Genomic DNA, 25,177 nt, shown 5'->3' on the forward strand with positions numbered 1-25,177 from the left:
AAATAGAAAAATGAAAGAAAAACAGCTGAGAGAGGAGATAATATAAGGCGGAAATAGAAAAAGCAGAGAGAGAGAGAGAGAAGAAAAAGAGAAAAGGAAGATACAAAAGCAAGAGGAGAGAAAGAAAATAACGAGGACAAAGTGCGATATAAAAATAGGAAGAAGAAGAAACGTAGAAAAACGAAAATAGTGGGAAAAAAGCAAAATGGAGAAAGGAAAGGGAGATTAGGAAAGAGAGAATTGAAAGACAAAGCAGAAGGGTGGGAGAGACAGAGAGAGTAAAAGTGAAAAATAATATAACGAAGAGAGAAAAAATGAGTTCGAGAGAAGTAACATCATTGCTATTAGGCTTCGTTTTTGTGGGAGATGAGAACCTTTTGCCATATACTCATGATAAAAGAAATTGAAATTTTAAAGCTGTCAGAGAAACGTTTAACAAGTTCGCATTTGTTAGGGAATGTCAAATACATTTGACTATACAGAATGCAGAATGCTTAGCGGTTTCTATATGTGTGTGTGTTCCCTTAATTTGCTTTCTAGGAAGAAAATCGGATTTTTCAGGAGGGAAAACCCCTGCGACATCCGAATAAGACCAACCAATTTACCTAATCGAAATGCCCTTATTAAAGTTCTTATATGACGATAGGATTTGAACTCAGAAGTATTTTTTTAATCAAAGGATAAGTATCGTTCCTTCAAATGCCCTTCAGCTATTTATTTCTAGATATGAGCATAAAATTGCAGAGTCTCGTCGTTAAATTATTATAACCTTTGCCTTTCCACAGTTAAAATGGGATGAAAGCATTACAGGCTGTCGTACTTACTCAAATTTTCAGTTTTGCAAAATCTGTTTATATCCATTTATTAAAAATTTCTGCGTCCAGTTACTTTGGTAAAGCAGTGTATGTAATTTCTATAGAAAATGGAGTTACGGCAAACACTAAATGCTTGTTAAAATCAAATGCTTATATTTCTGACATAACCAAATAATCAATTGAATTCTATCCAGTTTCTATTTCAATTATGGTTATTGAATTCTCTTTTAGTCATTGCTGTAATGGAGGTGAAAATAGGTCGAAACAACTACATTAACTTCACTTTCCATTACTACAAAATGGTTTATATCGATTATAATTATGTGCATTACTGCCGATGTTTCACATGACAATGATGACATAATTTATTAGTTATTGGATCGTTTCCAATTTTATCATCTCCTCACCGAATGGTAACTCTAGCGATTAGTAACAACCAACCAACCTAGAAACATCAATAAAGTTGCCTGGAATTCACGTCCTTCAAAGTAATTATGGCTATCGAACTAATTGATTCACGTCCAGAAATACAATGTTGTATGTCATTTGAGTTTTTTGTTTATGCATTTTAGATATCGTTTTATTTTTATTTTGAAAATAAATCTTTGAACAGTAATAGTGTATAGTCAGTTTTATTGACGAAAGTTTAAAGTGAAGTTAAAAATTCTTCGCGTATTGTGAGCTAGCAGCATAGTTAGTTCGTTTGGTAAGAGTAACTGTGCACGTGGAAGTATGTTGTCATGGTTTCCTAATGTTTGAATTAGAGAAAGGCTTAAATTTTCATCATGAACTATTCATTAGTTCGCTGTATTTCACTGCATTATACCGTGTGGATTCTTGTAAATGTTTGGCGAGAGCGGCGCGAGCTCTCGTATCTGTGTGTGTGTGTGTGTGTGTGTGTGTGTGTGTGTGTGTGTGTGTGTGTGTGTGTGTGTGTGTGTGTGTGTGTGTGTGTGTGTGTGTGTGTGTGTGTGTGTGTGTGTGTGTGTGTGTGTGTGTGTGTGTGTGTGTGTGTGTGTGTGTGTGTGTGTGTGTGTGTGTGTGTGAGAGAGAGAGAGAGAGAGAGAGAAGAGAGAGAGAGAGCTATATAACATAGCACTTTTTAATGTATGGAGTCTGACTTCGATGGATATTACAATAATGTAAATAGTATTGATGCCACAAGAATACCTAAATGAATCTGAAATATTGCTACTGTAAAGACCGAGTTTTATTTAAATATTTAAATACTTATATTTAAAAATATTTACATTTTTAAATACAATTTAAAATTTTAGAGAATATTTAAAAACTAAAGAAGCGTCATGAGAATGTAAACAGATGAAGGTATTCGAAAATGGACATTAATTCGATATAGGTTATTCGAATTGTATTCATTTTTGTTGGCCATAAAATCAAAGTTTTATTATGTTTACTGATTTTACGTAGGCCGACAATATTAAAAATATAGAAACTTAATTTAGAAGCAAAAACTGCATTTTCTGTAGTAAAGTTTCATAATTTAATACCAATATTATACAAAATCTATTCTATGAAGAATAACAATACAATATGTCTGATGAAAACCTTTATGTCGTAATATCCCTGTAAAAATGTCTTTCCCGCAAGCATCCATTCACACTGAGATGTTTGGTTCTTTTTCGTTTGTTTAGATAACCAAATAACGATTGACGCTAATGGTTTCTGCTGAAATTAATTTCTTATAATTAATTTCTGATAAAATTGGATTGTTTACATGCGCTTATCTAGTAACTGAAACAGTTTAAGATTTTTATATAACAAATAATTCTTTTATATAACAAATAACAAGAATGGTATCCGAAGAAATTCATTTAGCATTCCATATTTTTTTAAATTAAATTTTTGATATTTATGGTAATTCTGAGAAAATGGAATTACAGTATGAAAACTATAATAGTCCATCATTAATGTAGTGTGAATGGTTGAGTTATTGAAAATATTAAATACAAAACCAAAGAAATGTAATAACATTTAGAGCAGTTGTCATCTGCTATCTAACGCGAAGATAAAACAACGTTTTATTTTCTGACTTAGATAGCAAACTAAATTTCCGAATACCTCACCTTTATCTTATGGACAAAACATTCTCTTGACCAGACTGTTAGAAACGCCAGCTAACTTAGAGTGTCCAGTGGGATTTCCCACGTGTCAGTGAAAGAACGGGAGAGTGGGAGATCTCCAAGTCGATATTCTGTTTCTTGAGTGGCATTGTCTTGGTGCAGTACGGTAAAGCTGTTGTCTGTTGTCTCACGATAAACACTAGCCTTGTTTCATGAAACATTACTTTAGACACGCCCTCTATCCATGGTTGGGTGCCAAACGATTGACGTAGAATTTTTTTTTTTTTTCGTTTTGTTTTAACGACGTATAGGTATTATTATAACAATAAAGAAGTGCGTTAACGGAAATTTTCGATATCTACGTCAGGAAATGGACCTGAAATATTGACGATTATAAGGAGAACATTTCAGATCGCAAAAATTTCAACTTCGATAACTTTTAACTGCTACCACCTGCTCGGGAGTTTCATGGAGGAAAGTAATTGTAATAGATAGTGACCAAACAGATAATGCTTCCATATTTTGGATGTAATTATGATATTTATTTTTCTGTTTATTTTCTTTTCTATTGTGATTTATACACGATAGTAAAGCAATGATAAAAACAATAAAAAGTCTGCATATCCAAATAGGCATTTCTTTTCATATGCTAACGAGACTCGTTGAGAAAATTTAAATTTAATCAAGGAATTACAAAAAAATAGTTCATTTGGTTTAGATCTTGTTTAATTCGCAAACGTGCAATTGACTAAAATTTGTTCTAGTCAGAGTGGCACCATTGCACGCATGTAGACAGATGACTCACAAAACAATGCTGATAGACAGAGACGTAACAAAGGGAAAGGATAGAAGCGACTGTCTGGATCTCGGAATCAAAATGGCTTTGCTTGCCATTCTTTTACCAAAAAGGAAATATTATCAGTGATCAAATGGTTTATATTTTATTATTTGTTTGTTATAACGTTCTTGTATACTCATAACATGCATGACACAAAAACGTGCGTGTATAATAAATTTAGTATACCAGTCAATCTTCACGTTTCTCAGGCTGTTTTTTTTTTTACTACTTTGCGTAAATAAAAATGCAGTTTTCGAGAAAAGAAAAAATCCGATAGTGATACGTTGTAATGCCATCCTTAGAGACATCACTTTTAGAAGAAAAGATAAAAAAGTATAAACATCTTAAAAACGAGACGTCAATCACATTATTTATATTTAGCCGTGGACATTTGGAAAAGTGAATTTTTTTTTAAAAGTTAGTCAAGTTTGCTGAAATTGCCCAAACTATTTCTTTTTGGTTGATATCGGATAAATTCTAGTATTTAAAATTCTTGAAATAATATGAAAAATCTTCATCAAGTGTTTTCAATCAAATGGTGAATTAGTCGGTCTTATACGCGAGGGGGCGGGGAATCGGGTTTTATTTCCCGGAACTCGAGGTGTTTGTCCCTCAAAATAGACAAACTGGCCAGAAGAATACACGCAACATACAGACAGAAGACACTAGGAATAAGTGTGGATGCGTGACCATAATTCAAGAAGAATCGAATGTACAAGCAGTATAACCATATTTCTATTATTTTCAGTGCACAATTGAAAGTGTCTGTTATTGTGGCATTGTTCCCGGATTAGCTATGGACCCTACTAATAATCAGTTATACTGGAAAGAGATGAAGCATCTGTGTATTATATTTGTTCGCTATTTCCATTTAGGACTACGGTCTTAAATGTTTAAGGTATAAACTGTAGGTTGGGAAATCAAAACAAAGGACGTCATGGATCAGTGAAAGAACAATACAGTAAACACCTTAGTTGAAAATAGCTGGGTTCGAATCTCCCTCAAGGACGGAGAAATATTTTATCATTTTAAAATGAAGCTGAGTTATTATATAGATTAGAATCTTTTACTTCGTAAATTCGCCCCCCCCGGAACATAAACAGATTCTGAGAAAATTGGAGGGGCATACCTCAGATTTTATGAGCTTTCTCCGTTTATTTTATTCTTATTTTATTTATTTATAACATTTTTTTACAGTTGGACCACCGACTGACCGCAAATAATCCTTAAGAGCATAACCTTCGTTGTTCAAAATGAGATATAACGCCCAATTGATTTCTGAATTTACTTTTCAATTTGGCACGTGACTTTCGAATAGAATAATATATTTTTCTGTGACTAAATTCATAAATTAATTTTTGAAGATTGGAAGTGATTTATAACTGAGAATTAATGAGATATTCCAGAATTTTGAGCAAGTTTTAAATGTGAATATATAGACGAGAACAAGTAGAATAAAAATGTACTTTGGAATATGAGTATTGAAGAATGCGTTTTTTTTTTTTAAAAAAAAAACTTTTCGTTTTCTCTCTTCTTTCTGGCGGTAAGAGAAGATAACTTGCGCGCGCAAAATATAAATATTAATCTTATGTTCTCTTTTATATAAAAGTCCAATACAATACTACGCAGATTCCGAAATGTTAAAATACGAAAAATTCGATATGTTAAAACTTTGGAAAAAATAAAAATATGGACGACCAGTATTTTCCATTTAAACAATAGTAAACGATTTTTTTTTTTTTGCAATAAATGTTGATATTATGATGTGACATCATGCGTAGCATTAAGGTGTGCGAGTGGTTTTTGGATGCAGTTGTCCTCAGAATGAACAGACGATAACGAATACGCGAGGAGCTGCGATTATTAAGGTCTGATTGGTTGCAGATTTATAAAGATAATCTATTTTGTCTAACTGACAGGCTGTCGATATTAAGTGGAGAATTTATAGCATGGAGATTTGTTCTGATAGGTAAAGTTTCGGAGATGTGTGATTTTATTTCGTTATTTTGAAAGCCTTTATTGTTATGGTAATTTCATTTCTCGGCGTATGTTTACATTACGGCGTGTAACATGATTTCTGTAGTAGGGGATTTTTGGATTGCTATTCTTTGGATATTTTACTTTGTTTTGTTCGGATCGGATTGGAATATTACAAATCACGAAGATGTTCTGGAATTGCAGCCAGATTGACATCAGAAACCGTAAACTACGTTATGCCATTGAACTATATCAGTCTGTTAATTTAGTTTTATTTCTAAGCAGAGTTTCAAACTTATACGAGATTGTGAAAACTACTTCAAATAAATATATAATTCAAACTAATTTTTACACATTTTTTAAAATAAGGGACACTCCTAAACCAAAACAGGCAAAAATAGCCGTAAAAATAGTATATTCAAACTACTGTTTGAATATATATTTAAAGGCTATTCAAAATTTAAATATTTTGAAAGTTTGAATTTCTTTTTCATGGAGGAACCCAGATTTTTGCTGAAGAAAAGTCAGTTAACTGTTGTGAATAATGCCTGTTTGGAAAATGCTTTTAATCACGTAATTGCTGATGACCTTGCCATAGCTACTCAATCAAAAAATTTCAAGTCCATTGAAACTACTCTATCACTTGCCTTAAATAGTCTAACCACATACTATACCAGCAATCAACTAAAACCAAACCCCTTGAAAACCCAGACTGTCCTTTTCCACCTTAACAATAAGGAAGCCAACAGGAAGCTGCAGATTTCTTGGGAAGGCTCTAAAATAAAACATTCCTGAACCACATAGAAAAAACAAAAGCAAAAGTGAATGCAAGAAACAATATACTAAGAAAGCTTACTTCCTCCAAATGGGGTGCAGACCCTAACACACTGAGATCTTCTGCCTTGGCCCTTTGCTATTCTTCTCCTGAATACACCTGCCCAGTATTTATTATTATTATTATTATTATTATTTGTCATCTCCAGGGAGTCCAAAGACTCATCGAGGGAGGGCATCTACTCTACAACTCTGCTTCCACCACTCACAATCTACCAACTGACCGCAACTACACCAACACCATCTACCGCCGACCACCACCACTAGTATTTCCACAGACAAGCACAAACATCCATGCCCACAGCAGGATTCGAACCCGCAGCCTCTTGACTGGAGAGCTTACACTTTAACCACTCGGCCAGCCAGGCTGGCGTATGGTCTAGATCCATTCTGTCATGCTGAAAAACTTGATCCAGCATTGAATGAAAGCTGCTGCTTAATTACAGGATGCCTGAAACCAACACCACTAAAAGACTTGTATATTTTGGCTGGTATTGCATCCCCCTTCAATCCGAAGATCTGCATTCTCAGCTGATGAAAGAAGCAGACAAATGAATCATGAACGCCACCCACTATTCATTCAAAGACTAAGATCCCGACATAGCTTCCTGGCAACTGTTGAACCACCTAAAAACCTCCCAGAGACAAGACTTCAGCAATGGCTTGCATTATATCCTGAAAATAATACTGGTATTCCAATAGCCGAACATCTTCCACATGGTGCCCACTTGGACTGGAATACTTGGAAAAGCCTCAACAGACTGAGAACGAAGGACGCTGCAAACAAAACCTCATCAAATGGGGGCTACCTCACTGACCCAGACAATTGTGAGTGTGGGACAACCCAGTCCATGAAACACCTTCTTTCTTGCCCCTTTCTTCCATCACCTTGCACAAAAGATGACCTTATATCCTGCACAGAAAGAGCAGTTGATTGTGCAAGATACTGGAGGCACATCTGACCATATTTATTGTATATAAGTTATGTATGGTGTTTCCTTTTTTTTCATATTTAATTATTATTTCCCGGTATAATTCACCTACCAAATCTAAGCTGATCCCATTGTAATGTATCCTAATTTGTTGTAAATCATGTTGTACCACTTACTTACTACTGTACCACTTGTGTTTGGATACGAAATAAATAAACTCACGTAATTCCTTTTTATTAATAATCGATGTAGAGTACTTATAGGCATTGATAAGTTGTTTTAGGTAATGGATTTTCAATACTCTGCGGGTGAAGTGCAGATAACTGCCGATATTTGAAGATTTAGGATAGATTTGGGAATCACTATAATGATTGCATCTTGTGAACTTTAAGTTAAAGAAATTGATGGAATTATCTTACGGAAGGCTTAATCAATGCCAAAATTTTCAAAATTCTACGTCGATCATACATTCTTTCTACTGCATGTTATTCTGTTAAACTGTCTTTCATAAATTCATATCTTAATCTTTTTAACTTTTATATAGGCTCAAGGATTTAAAATTTTCTTAAATATTAACCTGGCTGCTTTCGGGAGCACCATAATATATTAAGCATTGCTGATCTATTCATAAGCATCAGTAAGAAAAAGAACTAAATAGCTTTATATGTTTTCAAAGAAAACGCATGGATGGTTAAAGAGAAAACACTTCTCTCTCTAGTTTTAAAGAAGTGTTAGTTAATAGACTGATTTAAGTTGAAATTTAATCGTTAAGTCAACAGTTTTTTTGCGTTAATTTTATTTCCAACAGCTGATTATATTCAAGTTTCAGTAATGAATGGTCAAACTTCTCCTTTGTGTGACCAAATCTTCATAGTATCATGGCTGTATAATTCTAATACTAAAACTATAGAAAATAGTTATAGGAAAATACCCAGAATCAATCAATACATTATACTAACTTATTTTAAATTGAACATTTTTTTTAATTCGGAAAGGATAGTTTATGATAATTTAGTGGAAAATCTTTTAAGAAAGATTTTCTTAAAGATTAACCGGATTACTAACATAAATTAGCATGACTATTAATCAAAATAAAACGTATCGCTGCTTATGTAATTGTTTGTTAAGCTTTCCTTATCATTATTCATATCTTAAAAATTGAAAACAGAGAGCGTAGAAACCTTGAAAAAATTACACGGAATATTTAAATCAAGGAATGGGTATATGTTGAGAAACTCATTAACTTGAAACTAGACTTTCAGAAAATATATTTTTACAGACTGCAATAAACACCATTTATACAAAAAAAAGGTTTGCATTGTTTAACGTGGTCTGCTTGGAAGTCTGTTTTTGAGCAGTAATTAATGAAAAGAGAAAACGAAGATCGTTACCTGTTATATGATGGAGAGGTTGTCAATCTGTGATCAGTCCCCCTATTGCCCTTTGATCAAAGTCTGGTTCTTCCATCGGGGGACAAGATAGCATCTGAATCTGTCGACGATCTCCTCTTGACTAACTTCCACTTGTAACTAGCAGACTATACGCTGTATGCTGCCATAGCAACGAGTAAATACTGAAGCCATATCTAGGCAACCAGTGGTCACGCCGATCAATTATATCTAGCACAGGTCTGCTCTATCCACACGCTGACCGACGCCAGATATACCACGTGATTTGATTCATTGAAACGGGGAGGAGAAATATGGGAGGAAGACTTTTTATTTATTTATTTATTTTCTTGCCCTTGAAACTCTGAACTGTCTGTCGTTTAGTGGATGTCGTTTATTAAAATATGATAATATGCTCTTTTATATCTTCATTAGTGCGCCAAGTGTGGAATTACGGAAGCTAACTTAATCATTTCTCTCTGCACACTGCATCGATTGTTTACAGAAAACATATGCCGTCCATTAAAATGTGCAACCGTCGCTGTTCAGGAAGTGGCAAAACAAATGCACCTAACAAAAACAATATAACATACTTTTTTCGTATTACAAAAACTACGAAAGGTACTTTATCCAACTCATAGTACATATCACAACAGCAATTAAATACAGAAACATACCAACCAGAACTAGTCGATACATGCAACGGACTTCAAACGATGGCCTTCTTGAAATTATACCTTATTTGATTTTGTTTTGTATCTCTTTCTTTCTGAGAATTAAAATATATTAACTTTAATTAGGCGTATGGTTTATAACATTTTCCCCTATCTTACCTTAATTGTTTTTTTTTCTTGCTTCTACATCTTAAAAATACTTTGAGCTTAAAAGTTGGCCATGTAATGTAAAATTTTTTTTTTTCTATTCCTAAATTTATGGTAGTGGAAGACAGTATGACATTTCGGTTGCTACTCTAAGTCGATTTGGACACGCAATGTTGCAAATGCCAAAGAAATGAGGAGGTCACATTGGTAGTGTACCGCTAATGCCGTCGGGGGAATTATCCGTTGTCCGTATAATATACTTTTTGTTGCTTTATATGCAAATCACGGCTGAAATAATCCGGCTTGTGAAGAAAGGGAAGCGATCGTATTATTCTTGTAGCGTACAACATTAGGTCGGAAGAATGAAGAGATGTGAGAAGTCTGTGCCGTAGATACTGCAATTTTGAAACTGGATTCTAACCTACTTCTTCGTCGGGCAGTAAGCATAATTACCTCATCTTATTGTGACTATTGTTATTAAACACTAAGTTACATGGCAAATAGAAATCCAAAGAATGACTTCGTACACACTCCCGATATGCCCTATGGTTAGTCGGTGATCTTCCATTCAAATCCATTCACAACCAAGCATCGCGAATACAAAATTCGCGATGCTTGGTTGTGGATAAAGCAGAAAAGTATAACAAGACATTCATAAAAAAAAGAGACGTTCAGAATTGGAGTCACCAGCGCATGTTACACGTCCTGGAGATACTAGGAAAATATGTATTCCATGGACAATGCTTCGCATAGTTACTCTATTAAATCTGCACCTGTATACATACAAAATAATATTCTACAACAAACGCCTTATCCTGTGCACACTAAATATCTTTATAATACTACTTTAGCGCTTCACAGTGCAGCGTGTAATGATTACGGTGTCATATTTCAAAACTCCCAATCGTTGCTTGCTAAAATACGGGTAGGACAGAAAAACATCTTCACGTTTATGTCAGATGAAAATTTCTATGGCAAAGACTAAAATAAAACAAATGTATATGTTAAGGAGCGTGAGATATAATTTTCACGAGCGTCTTCTTCTTCTTTTGCAGAGGATACCAAGAAAAATAGGTATTTCTTTGCGTCTTTGGCTTTAGTCGCAGATCAATGAAAAATGTTTCTTCAACTTTGAAGTAACTGCGGTTGGCCTGATGCCAGAATTTTTCTGTTTTCAAATACCGGCTTCATTGTATGATTTTTTCCTAATATTTTCTATTGTAGTGAAGTATCTAAAATATTGTATTATACAATATCAAGAATTGATCTCGGATGTGTGCCTCAGTGAGCTAGAAAACCGTCTTTCGCGTTTCTTTGTTAATTTATCAGTCCTGTCTAATAATAATTCATGAACGATAATCTAGATATAATTTTGGTATCTTAAAGCATGCTCGGAATTGTAAAACGCGGTGTAAAAATATTAACCTTGCTCTATTCTTGTATTTTCTTTTCTGGCTTGTTGCCAGTATTACAATTCAAGGTTGCATGTTAATCGATTTCAATTGCTGTTTTATGTATTTCCCCCCTCATTTGATTAATTTTTCATGTCCCTTTGTTCTACTGACGACTCGAGTCAAATAAAGAATAGCGTTAATGACATGCGCAGTGGAATCTCACGAAAACTAGTTTCTACCTGAAATATCTTATGCTATTGCTAGCATTAAATTTGGATTATACACTTGGTGATGTGCCAGACTCCACAAGCGCATTTGTTAGTTGTATTTGTTTTTCTGAACAATAACACTTCCCCAGGCAATCGTGTTCATCCAGAAAGGTGCTGCCAGCGAAAACATGATCTTACATAGCCACTTTGTTTTAGTCGCGTTATGATTGTTATTGCTGTACTCTCAATACAGTACGTGCATACGAGAATATTTCTCACAGAATATTTCTTTTTCTTCTTTTCAGAATCTCTTTTTACTCATTATTTTTTTATCAAAAACTAATATCAAATATGTTGTTAACATTGGCTAATGTTTAAGTAAAATACTCTCAACTGACCGCTGAGAGAAAACAGCTTAATAAATGTTTCTAAAAACCTGTGACTACATCCAGACATTTCTATCCCACTCATGACTTTTTTGCTTCTTCTAAATTACTATTGAACCAAGCCATGCTTAGTGAAAACTTGACATGCCGGTCCCAAGCCCGGATAAAGGGGGAGGGTTGAGTACAGGGCTAACAACCCAGTCTCAGAAAAAAATTTTTTGCTATGCAAACTGAAACCTTCCAAAACGTGATACCGGATGAAGAAAATAGAACACGAACAAGAAGCACCTCTGTAAAAGCCCTTCTGGGGAAGCAGAGGTGTGGAAGAAAGTGACAGACACCTTACCAAAAGACAAGCTTAGACTGGGATGTTGGAATGTTAGAACCATGTTGAAACTGGGAAGAAATACCAAGTCTCGAGAGTTCCTAGAAAAATACAGATTAGAAATAATGAGATTAAGCGAAACGAGAGAGATAGGAACTGGAAAAATCAAATTAAACTCTAGTCACTACTTAATCTACTCTGTGAACCAAAATACGAATGACCACACAGGGAGTTGCAGTAATGGTGACAAAGAAAGCTCATGATGCACTAATGGAGTGGAACCCAATATCCGAAAGAATACTAAACGCTAGATTTAAAGCCGGCAAGCAGAACATCACAATAACTGCTATATATGCACCAAGAAATGATGCGATTCAGGAAGAAAATGATAATTTTTATAACACGCTACAGAGAAGTATAGAAACAACCAATAAAAAAGATATGCAACTTATAATTGGAGACTTTATTGCTAAGGTTGGAAATGATAATACTAATAAAGAAACTGTTATGGGAAAGTATGCAGAAGGAGAAATAAATGAAAATCGAGAGTTAGTTATAGACTTTTGTATGTTCAATCAGATTGTAATAGGAGGGAGTCTCTTCCAACATAAAAAAATGCACAAGTGGACTTGGATAGACCAGACAGAAAGACAAAGAACCAAACAGACCATGTACTTATATCAAGAAATTGGAGGAAATCATTCCTGGATGTCAGAGTTAAAAGAGGAGCCGAGGCATATTCAGATCACTTTCTCCTAACAGCTAACATAAAAGTAAACATATTTAAAAATAAACAAATGCACAATAGGAAGAAGTTTAGAATTGAAAAACTCAAAAACAAAGAGATTAGAAATAAATGTATAACAACTCTACAGGATAAATGGGATTAACTCTAAAAAAGAGAAGGGGATAACGTAGAGGAAAAATGGACTAAGATTAAAGACATACTAATGAGCACATCAGAAAAGATATTGGGATTTCGAACTAATACAGACAAAGAATGGATATCAGAAAACACCAAATTAAAAATAGAGGAGAGAGATAGAATAAAAGAGAAACTGTTACAGATTGGCGAAAATTTTGAACAAGAACAAGCAGAAAGATATAGAGCAATTAACGAAGAAATAAAAAGAAGTGCAAGAAATGATAACAGAAAATACCTAGAGAATCTAGCACAAAAGGAAGATGATGCTACATATATAAATGAAAGTTGTATGATATTACAAGGAAATTAAGTGGGAAAAGAAACAAATGGATAGTCCCTATATACAATAAAGAAGGAAAACTGTTATTAAATGAAAAAGAACAGATAAATAGATGGGTGGGATTCTTCTCGGAGAAATTTCAAGAAATGACTGATGGTGACCAGAGCATAGAATTAAATGAACAAAATGCATCATTAGATATACATTTGAACGAAATAACAAAAATAGAAATTACAAAACTAATAACCCAGATCAAAACAGGTAAAGGACTTGGAGCAGACAACATACCAGGCGATATACTAAAAGCAAATCCAAAACTTATAGCAAAGATATTATATCCCTTACTAAATGAGATATGGACGAAAAAAGAGTGGCCTAAGGAATGGAATACTGGATTACTGGTTAAATTCGGATAGGTTCCCAAAAAAGGGAACCTATCCGAATGCAAAAAATCGAGAGGTATGACATTTCTGGGTGTTATAAGTAAAATACTAGCAAGGATAATAAGGATAATACTAGAAAGAATCTAAATAGAAATAGAAACACAACAAATACTAGAACAGGCAGGATTTAGAGCCAATAGATCATGCACCGACAACATTGCTACTTTACGAATTATCTCATGGAAATATAGGATTACAATGGTTACTTCAAAATGAACTCCACGATCTAGATTTTGCAGATGATATCTTCTTACTTTCACAGAGGCACCAACATATAGAATAAAGAATAACAACACTTGTAGAAACAGCCAAAAAAGTTGGTCTTAGGATAAATAAAAACAAAACAATGTTAATAAAAAGAAATGCAAAGCAAAATAAACACTGAAGATAGAAGGAAACAGCTGGCTTATTCAACTTTCAACCAACTTAGAAATATTCAGGAAAACAAGAATTTGTCTATAAAAACTAAAATGAGAATATTTAACTCAAATGTAAAGGCAATACTAATGTATGGATCAGAAATGTGGATGTTAAAAAAAAAGATAGTTAACAACGTCCAGGTCTTCCTAAACAAGTGTTTACGAATGATACTGGGAATATATTGGCCAAAACAAATATCAAACGAAGAACTATGGCAGAGAAAAAACCCGAAACCGATGTTGCGACAGATACGCGAAACGAAATGGAGATGATTCGGGCATATGGTGAGGAAAGAAGATAAAATAACAGTAAAACAGGCTCTAGATTGGAACCCACAGGGTAAAAGAAGACGAGGACGGCCAAGAGAAACATGGAAAAGAACAATACTGAAAGAAATAACAAATATTAATAAAAACTGCAGCCAAATAAAATCATAAGCAAAAAACAGAGTCCGGTGGAAAATGGTGGTGGAAGACCTTTGCTCGCAGGTGGAGTGAAGAGGATTAAGTAATAAGTAAGTATAAGCTGTGAATTGAAATTATACTATACTATTAAATTAATTTATCTAGAGGTTATTTTTATAAAAGTCTAGTTAGTTTATTGTTGCACGGATTTAGTTTTTTAATGAACTGTAGCGAAGATTCTAGTCAGATTGTATTAAAAAGAATAATTTAGGTCTGCTTATTAGAAGCGGGAAGACGGATATAAAAGTTTTGTATTTTATGATACGTATGGCGCACAAAAAAAGTACTAACTTTGACACACACACACACACACCTCCCCAGTACACGCGCTATGAGATATGCCGTTCGACTGCATGCACATTAATAGAAGAGCACGTGCAGAGTTTTACACCATTACATTTAACTATAGCAATAGTTTTGACGTTAGAAGACAAGAGGTTTATTATTGAGCATTATTTTCGTTCATACGGAGTTGGAAGAGCAAATGGTCCAAGCCTACGACATGTTTGTGAGCATTCAGAGGCATTCAGAGGGAGACCACGAACTATTAAACACAAACGAGAATTACAGGCATGTGCTGGAGCAAGTGTTTGTCTTCGAAACCCAGTCAATGCTGAACAGCGGTAAAACTTAGGGTACCGAGGCGGTCGCTAACAGAGAATCCTTAAGGAGCTAGGTGTCTTTTCGTACGTCATTGAGGTGGGTCAGTTGCAGATTACGCTACACTGCGGGAATATTATGCTCGCTTGCTGCCCAATGTCTATGAAGATCTGTCTTTCCTCCATAATGTCTGGTTCTCGGACGAAGCGTATTTCTCCTCTTCACAGCGAGAAGGTCACCGCAGGGTGTGCGGTTTCCGGCCATGGCATGATTGGGCCCTACTTCATTGAAGAGGGTGGTGTAACCGTGACCTTGAATAGCGAACGTTACATGGAGAATGTATTGGCTCCTTCACCCAGGATTTTCATAGGATGTGTTGTGCAAAAAAAATTCCAGCAGAGGCCTCAACCATTGTTCTCCAAGATGACAGAGAACCTTTGCATGGCCTACGAAACTTGTCTTGAAAGACAAGGTGTCCATTTCGAGCACGTAATTTACCATCGTCAATGCTTTATTCGACCAAGATTCCACCGACAGTAATGGATGTACATATCATCATGTTAAACATATTTCTTTGTTAATAAACCCGTTTACCCCATAACATATACTTCGTAGTTATTCAGTACTTTCTTTTTTTTTTTTTTTGCGTCATACTGTATATTCTCTGTAAAGAATGCTGAATAAAACTATTTCGAAGGTAAATCAATTTTAAATGATTTAATTTTCTAATAGAAGTCAAATAAAAATAAGCTATAATATCACAGCAAAAATATATACATTTAACTGTATTAAGACATAATAAATCGCAAAAAAAAAAAAATTAAAAATAACATGCGCAAATGGAAGAACTGTATTTAGTAAAAAAAAAAGACCTATGGGCGTCGCTTGATTATTAGGTTAGTGTCCGCTGATTGTGCTGAATAAAGAGTACAGGCTTTTTTTCGTTCTTACTTGTTATAAAAGAAGCGTGGAAATAATTCCAGATAATCATAGAAGGTGCGTTTCACGATAGCATTGTTGTAGAATGACGTCGTTTCATACCGTAATTTAAAAAGAATTTACTAATTTTTTCTTTCGTATTTACGCGAGTGCCAAAAATTTCGAAAATCTGATCATTTCCATCATTTTACTTCAAAATCATTTTTGAAATTTTCGCAGCTCTTCCGAAATTCAGAACAGTGTTATTATATGGGTACAAAATACAAACGGACGTGGACTAAACGAATCTAATAGACCTTACGAATTTTGCAAAGCACACCTAATAATTGCCGTTTGAAGATGTATTTTATTACGGCGGCGTATTGATAAAGATATTAAATTTGGATTATCTGACGCATGTATGGTTACAATACGAACCACATAAAATTTAACGGATTTATTTTTCAAGGCATTTCAATAAAATATACCCTTCCAGGATTCAGTTTAGATTTTGATAGGACAGCACGATCTATTATTTTAAAATTTACTGTAATCGACCATATTATAAAATAATAATAATAAAAAAACTGCTCATTATTGATTATATTTGCACTTGTACTTTGCCAGAATAACACAGACAAGGAGAATGGTGGCGTGCCTCGAGCCGTTTTGTCCTGTTCTGCTTAGAATTTATGGCGTTAATTTTATATATTATTGTATTGCTCGTTCTGTATATGAGACTTATGCAAATGAATACGGTTATTTATCAGCGATTAAGGAATGGTTTTTAAAGAACTATTTTTGCTGTGGAATTTAATAATGAAAAGTATTTAATCGTGATCATGATCACATGTCACACTTCATCATAATGAATACAAACAAATGCGAGAAAGAGCTATTGACAATTGTTTTTTGTAACAACCCTTAACTTAAATAAGATGCTTCTTGCTTAATTTAAAAATAGTTGCTTTTACCAGTTTACTGTTGATAATGTCAAGTAAATAGTATACTGATGAGAAAAGAGAAGCTTTTTGCAAAAACAAAGAAACGGCCTGCTGATGAAATTGAGAAACATTGTCACGTGAGTAAATTGCTTTCAGAAAGTGACTTATGTAGAACACATGACGCTAAGGAACTTCCTCAAACCTCATTGACAGAGGTCGCTGTTTTATATTTTAATTTAATATACTAATTGCTGGTAGAGATTTAATAAAGGCTTTTCTCAAAATCCTTTTGCTACATAATGGAATAAAGATTTTGGCAACGAAATCTTACTTTGAATAAAATGCGAATACGTATTTTTATTATTTAATTACTTCTTTTCTTAAGTTAAGGGGATAATAAATCCCGTATTATTTTACAGTCGGATACGAAAACTCGGAGATCGAAATCCATCGAAATCTAAGAGTTTCATGCCGAAGAACTATTGGCGGGTCCAAGCGTAAGTCAGTAGAGGTATATGTAAGTCAGTAGGGGGTATATGTAAGTTTGGTTCACTTAAACCTTGGTATTCCAGGTCTACCTACTCACTGATGAGACCTAAATAAAGGTCAAAACCGGTCAGGGTAGTGACCTCTCCTCATAATGAAAGGCAGCATTACATCTCCTAGGAGCTGCGTTTTACATTATGAGAAAATATCAAGGCCAGTGATCGAAGCTTGCTCTACCTCTGTTCCGAGTTGCCCTAGTGTTGTACCACCAGGCATTGACTTACGCTTGGACTTGCCGGACGTTTTTCGTCATGAAACTCTTAGATTTCGATCTCCGAGTTTCGTATCCGGCTGTAAAATAATACGGGATTGATTATCCCCTTAACTTAATTTACGTCGCCGGAAAAATAGCCTCTTGGCTCTTTATCGTACTTTTTTTCTTCTTCTCGTTCTCATAAAGGATTAGCCATGTCTGGTCCAGCTTCACCAGTTTTTCCACCTTGCTACTAATATTCTTCTTCTCTCTTTCTCTCTCTCTCTTCTCCTCCTTTCGGTCGGTGTATATCCACTTCCTTTGGTAGTCGACATCTTTCCATCCTATATAAATGCTCTTTCTATTTCTCTTTGTGTGTTCCTTAATCTCTTCATTTAAACTATAAATACTTAACTCTCTTCTAATACCGTAATTCTATACGGTCTATTTTGATGCATCCTTTAATTATTCTTAAAAATCTCATTTCTGCTGCCCATATTTTACTTTGCTCATTCTTTTTAGCAGTCCGTTTTTCTGATCCATAATAAAGTAGTTGATACTCTATTACTTGATATAATTTAATTTGAGTGGGTTTTTTTTTTATTCAAACCCCTTTGCATTTTTATTTTTCCAGAGATTTTCTGAAATTTATTTATTTTTCATCCATAATCTTTGATTTTGTTTTGTTATTTTTCATGCAAAATAATTAAACTGTGTCATTCTATTATTACTATTTTTGTTTTGATATGATCTTTGCCTTTAAATAATATGATTTTTGTTTCGTTTCGTAAATTTTTTAGACTATATTGTTGGCTTTATTTTATTTAATTCATAAACTCATTTTTGAGGATTCTTTTCATTATCCTGTCATATATATATATATAGCTCGTCCTAAATGTAATGGATATTCTTGTTTTTTTTTTCCATAATACTCCACAACTTTTTCTCTATATATTTTATTAGAAGCTTTCTAACAATCTATAAAGGCTAAATTCTCTTCTTTTTTCTCTAATTTGTTTTAAGACAAATCTTATCTATACATGATTTCCTTGTCTCAACCTACTTCATTTTTCTGAGAGTAGACCGGCTGCAATATTTTTTCTTTTATTCTAAAAATTTAGTATATCTTTTATAACCTATATTTAATAAGCTTATTTCTCTATAATTGTCATAATCTATTTCCTTCCATAAATATAAATATGACTTTGGCTTTTAACCAATCTTATGGAACTTCACATTTCCTCCAACCGTTATTTATTAACTTTTATTACTTCTTGTATAATATACCAAAGAATATCTTTCTTAGAACATTCAACGAAAGAAATAAACAAACAAACAAAGAGATAGTTTAAAAACACGTAATTTTTTTTTATCCTAATAGAAAGCGTGCCTTTTTTTTTATTTTACAAAATTCGGTATTACGCTTATTAAAGACAAAAATGCATGAATTAATAAAAACCGATGACAAGATTAGATACTATCTTACCTGCAACTATAAGTGGTGAATATCTTTATAAATGACAAGAAAGATTCCTTTGGTTGACTTGGCATTTCTCGTAAAAATACTTCAAGTGACTGAAATGTCCACTATCTTCAAATGCGTACCCCATGGATGGTCCAAAGAACGCAGACTGTTGTTCACAATTGTTTTTAAAGACGATATTCATTACAAATCGCACTTTGGTAGTCTAGTCTATGTGCTTGTGAAGTATGACGAGTCCTAATTAATATTTTTAAAATTAACTGTGTGAGGGTTTTTGTTGTCCAGATCATCAGTAGAGTTACAAAATATCCTTCCACTTATGTATATTGCAGAGACATGACGCCCGAGAGTGCTGACGATTCGTCATGGACCAAATGGAATTAACAGTTCGTTCTGGCCGACAGAGAACCTATATGAGTTTTACCATATTCACGTGAATGTATTGGTTGCCATGACAATGTCTTTTTCAGTGTATGGCTACAGTTTTAGCACGCAAAGCAGTGCCAAAATATCTTATACGCTTATTTATCAGACACCATGCGAATAAAGGATTTATTAGTTCAGAGTAGATGAAATTTAACATTTTTCCCTTTCACTCCCTCATACATGTAATAAAAAAGAACACTTAATAATAGAGATAAGCTTGGCTGAAGTTAAATTCATTATGATAACAATGAATGTTCAGATTCGTGCCATATTCATTTTCTACGAGTATTTCGATCACTTATATTTTTTAAATAGATTGCTGTTAAATCAACTTATAAAAGAAGGCTTAAAGTATTACATATTATGCAATTCAATACAGGAAGTCGCACACCGTGCCCCCCCCCCCCTCCCAGACATACGTACAACAGCATTGTTAGAGCTGTAATTTATCTAGCAAGAGTTACACGTATATTACGAGATCAGCGTTTGATTTCTATTCGTATCTATGGCAACAGCAAACATGAAGTTGTATGAATGAATCACGTCACGTTTGCATGGACCTTAGAAAGAATCCTAAGCAGTCTACAGCTACCATAGTTTTTTTAAAAAAATGAGGATTGCTTCTTTTTTAAAGTTTGCGTGACTATAATAACGGCTTCTGTGGCTGTTGGAGTAATTACTGAGATGCTTGTGCTGGCACGTCGTCCTGAAAATGTGTACGCCGTTTTCACTGATAATGATTGTCATAAATATATTAATGTAAAGAAGACAATCATAGATATGAATGTCCTGCACTTTTTATATATATTTTTGGAATACTGTAATTATTTTGTTGCAGAAGAAATGAAAGCGAAATTTATTCTTGTTGTCAATCTCTTTGTTGTAAATCTTTTAAGAATAATTTACGCAGTTTTTTTTTTTTTTAATAGTTAGTGATCTATATGGTACAATTGCATATTTCAGAACATTTGTAATCATTTTTATTATTACTCTTTGTTTAATTTTTATCCAATTCGTTGCCTGTCCGATTTTTTCTAGTCGCTATAATAATTTATTAAATTAGAATTCCATGGAATATCGTCGCATCCAGATTTCATGTAAAGGATTATACTAAATTGAGTATAATGTTAGCAATTTTAAAAGTTTACATGTAAAAGTACTTGGTGGAAGCCATTTCATAAAAAAATTAATATATAATTTCATTTGAAATGGCATAACTTTGTATTAAAATGCATCAGCTTAACATGAAACTGAAAAAAAAAAAAAACACTAAGTAATAAATAAACAAATGTTACTATTTATTGTTTTTTTATTATCTATTTTTATTGTATTTTTTTTTTTTTTTTTTACTGAAAGAAACTAAGGCTTCAACCTCGCAACCCACTAAAGGGATGAGATAGCGTCAGTGATCTGTAATACATACTGGTTCAAAAATAGAGCACTTTTTATTTTTATGCATATTTTGCAAATTATAGTTTTTCTTATAAGTCATAAAACGATTTACTTTATTAAAGAAACTCAAACATTGTCATTTAATGTTTAATATGATTTATGTAACAGATTATTAATATTCATGAAAAGCTGATTTCATACCTTTTTCAATGCATCGTGATTTTATCTTTTGTTTACGATATTTCAATGTGTCGTGAAATGTGTTTGGCCATTAACACATTCCTGAATTTATTTAAGAATTTTAGTGAAAGTTTTTTTTAATTTTTAATCATGGATTTTTAATTCCATTCAGGACTAAATAAGTTATTCAAATTATTAACTTATTTACTCCCCAGATTAGAATATTTTTTGCGCAATAATTTTGTTCAAACATCCTTCATGGAAAATTTAGTCGACTAAGCAGTTGTTTTACTATTTCAATAATCGATCTCACAAATACAAATAATCCTCTAGAGGAGTATTTCTTGGCCTTTGTTTAGTAATCTCCCCTAAAGGACATTTTTAATCACTTTTTTATAATTCCCTTAAGAAATTTAAAAGAATAACATACCGTACAAGACTAGCGATTTTCTCGTTCCTGTTTGATGAGGTATATGAAACATGGGGATGAAAAAGCGGTATACGTTTATCTTTATGAAGTAAATATATTGACTGTGAATCATCAAACCCTGTAGAGCATACCTCAAAGGGATGTTCTATTATTTATCCATGATTTTAAAATTAAGTGTATGTTTCCATTATCTTTTATCTGGTAGCGTTACATCGTTGGCTTTGTTAGAGCTGTAATTTTAGCTTCGCTAATAAATAAATATTTTTAATTTAATCAATTTATTATGATATTTATTTAAAAATATTTTTTTAATTTTAATACCAGCAAAAACATTAAAATAATCTTTAAAATTCAAACTGATTGCTTATAATCGTTTTAATAATCCACCCCAACACCTTCCTTACCCCCCCCCCCCCTGCAAAGTATACAAATAGTTGTATTAAGTGTTTTGTGTATTAGCTGCGGTCTCCTTGCCATCCACCAACCTGAATAACTACTTGTAAACTTCGTACACAGCGCTTTAATTAAATTGTTGTAATAACAAAAGCGAAACTGTAAGGAAGGCATCGATGAACATACGTGCGTATATTGAATTTCAGTAATCAAGCATCTGGTGGTTACACAAACTTATCTATTCTCAATACGTGAACTGTAGCTATGATATGAATAACCTCCAAACGACTTTTATTTATGACGATAACACTTTAGAAAAAGTGGCGCCATTGTCTTAATTTTTGTAGATAATCATCCTCGCCAGATGGCAGGTACTCCAGTGATAAATGTTAGCATCGTAATACTCTTACCATCTGGGGCTTGTGATGATATTGACCACAGAACTCGTAAATAATTTTCTCTTAGATCTGTAATTTAGGTGGGAAGAATGATTCCCTTTATAGTTCCCTTTTCGTAATAATAAGCGTCCTTCAAATTCCCAAAAGAAACGTGAAATGGGAAAGTGATATCGCCTCCAAATAAATTGACGTGTCAGTGCGGTTTTAAGAAGTTTTTGACTGTTGAAAATGAATGTTTACGTAGGGAATTTGGAGCTGATATTTTCTACCGACTTGCATCTTGGAAAGGTGCCAAGTGCAGTACACAGACTTGATATAGACATTAAAACTTCGTCTGGAACAGTTTTCCACATTATCGGAAACAGGTTTCTTGTTTGTTTTTCTTCAATTTTCTCTAAGATGTTACATGGAAATTATACATAGAGCAATGCCAAGAAGAACTCCAAAAGTTTCCACAAATTATGTGAATAAAAGTGCTTTTATTATACATAAATATCTGAAAAGAAGAAGAAAAACTTTTTTTACTGTTTGCTGATAAGAGGAGCATTGGAAACAAGAGTTAACGATTCTCTCTCTCTCTCTCTCTCTCTCTCTCTCTCTCTCTCTCTCTCTCTCTCTCTCTCTCTCTCTCTCTCTCTCTCTCTCTCTCCATAGTCTGTTCTTGAATGATAAAGAGAAACTAACTCTTCTATATTCAACTGATTGCTCTTCCTGCAACGGGAAATAATGTTTGGCCCTTCATTTGAACATCTGCATTAAGATGCATGTGGTTGAAATTTTCTTCATTTATCAAGCATTATGCCGGTGCTTCAAAAAAGGTTACTCAGTTTCAGCTGCGCATAAGCAAATGTCAGAGATCACGTGGTACACTCGACGAGCTATGAGGTCATTTAGACAGGAAAGTATTGAATCTTCTGCGATTTCATTACTTTCAACATCTGCCTATCGAAAGTTATTTTCATCTTCGTTCCTTTTTTTTTTATTTTTTATTATTCACTCTTCTAATAATGAGTGACTAAGTTATTGAGAGCTAATATCAGCCTTGATACACTGTTCGCTGTGGTTCATATTTAATCCTTTCTTCGTCCTTTTCGTTCAGGAAGACTATTACCATTAGGACCGAACATCCTGTTCTAACTTAGACTAACAGATTAAGCTCTTGAAGAGCCATCTCGGTTTTAATTATTTTTGATAGGCTTCTTAGCAGCACTAGCTCTCTTCTTTTAATGTTAGTTATAATGCAACTTCCTCTGTTAAAATACTGACTCAAGTTTACATTAATGACGTCAGTGAATATGCTATTCCACCGAGTTTTATGCCGCTTATAGTACCTCTATTTCGTTTCACATTTGGCGTATATTAAACACTGTTGCATTGTTTAACTGTCTCAATTTGTTCAAGGAAAAAATTGGATGGTTGGCTTGAGGCGCCAGTTTAAAGATTATTACACCACCAGTATTAAGTACATAATATTCAAACTATATTCACTTCAAGATGAACTAAGTTAATTAAATCGCCTGTTAAATTAGTGATCTCCAAATTTATTTTCTCCACAATTCGCTTTACCACTTAAATGGTTGCTGAGGTACCAGTAATTCAGGTTATATATACACATATCTGAAGTTGATTTAGCCTTCTTTTATGGATGAGGAAAGATTGTTCCCAGAATTTTTTTTTTTATCTCACAAAACAGGCAAACCGGCTAGAACACCACGTAACAGATAGCAGCGACCTCATAACTTTAGTTTACTTCCCAAAATTCTAAACAGCCACAAACGACCATTCACAATATTCCTCCATTCCATTTACTTTTTTTCTTTTTTTTTTTTTGAACGCCCTTGTTCATGCCGTTTCACACACACACACACACACACGCGCGCGCGCGCGCAGCACAGCTATGTTATAGGTTTTGTAACCTCTATGATGTATACAAAATGTACACATAGATTATATAAAATTATATGTTTCAGATGCTAATAAATAAACTGTCTACGGAATCGAAAAAAAATAGTTCTAGCAATAACTCAAATAAGTTAAATAGAATTAATTGCATTTCTAGTATTTATTATCATACGATTTATAAGGATAATACTTCATTTTTACTTTACAGAAACTAATTAATACTTTACAGGCATTGTCCTCTAGCGTCCGTACATTTTGTAAACTCCTTCGCAAGACATTTTTATATACTGGAATACGCAGAACCGTTGGTCTTAATTTTTTTACAAATTGTGCATATCGTTTCGATATCAGAAAATAGGGTGTACAAAAGGAAATTGGATCACAGGATAAATAGAATACGATAAATGATATAAAAATACAGTGAGTAAAAAATTTCTCCCTTATTCCATTTACTTACTTTTAAGAAAGGAAAAATTTAAGTAGATACCGTGGAGTTTTACCTTTAAATTTTCCGGATAAATTTATTTTTATTTTTACAGCTTTAATAATTACACTTAATAATAATAATAATATCCATATGGCCATATTTTGTAATCATTAAGTTAATGTATAATTGTTTATTTTTAATCAGCATTTTTTTTTAATTTTAAAGATCTTTAAGATTGAATTTCTAATCTGAAACAGTAAAAAAAAATTATATTAATCGACGAGACAGATATATCAGAAATATACTAAAGACATTTAGATAAACAGAGAGACTTTACACAATGAGAATAATATAAAATGCTTTTTAGTTTATTTCGTTCTTAATCTATTTTAACTAAAGTAAGAAAAGCATTA

At 33.4% G+C, this 25,177-nt stretch overlaps 1 protein-coding gene across 3 annotated transcripts in view; it reads right to left on the reverse strand.

Moving 5' to 3' along the window:
- LOC150100000 (uncharacterized) overlaps window positions 1–25,177 on the reverse strand; it is a 206,416-nt gene that overhangs the window by 149,327 nt on the left and 31,912 nt on the right. Inside the window, exon 1 of one of the 3 annotated variants that reach the window (XM_090402368.1) lies at window positions 2,900–2,947. The exons of the other annotated variants lie outside the window; for them this stretch is intronic. The gene's annotated coding sequence lies outside the window, so the exon portion shown is untranslated. Of the gene's footprint in view, window positions 1–2,899; window positions 2,948–25,177 lie in introns of those variants that run through there. 3 annotated transcript variants of the gene reach the window in all.

The sequence above is a fragment of the Typopeltis vanoorti genome, chromosome 13, assembly GCF_054136105.1.
Source record: "Typopeltis vanoorti isolate ZY-2024b chromosome 13, IOZ_Tvanoo_1.0, whole genome shotgun sequence".
NCBI lineage: Eukaryota > Metazoa > Arthropoda > Arachnida > Uropygi > Thelyphonidae > Typopeltis > Typopeltis vanoorti.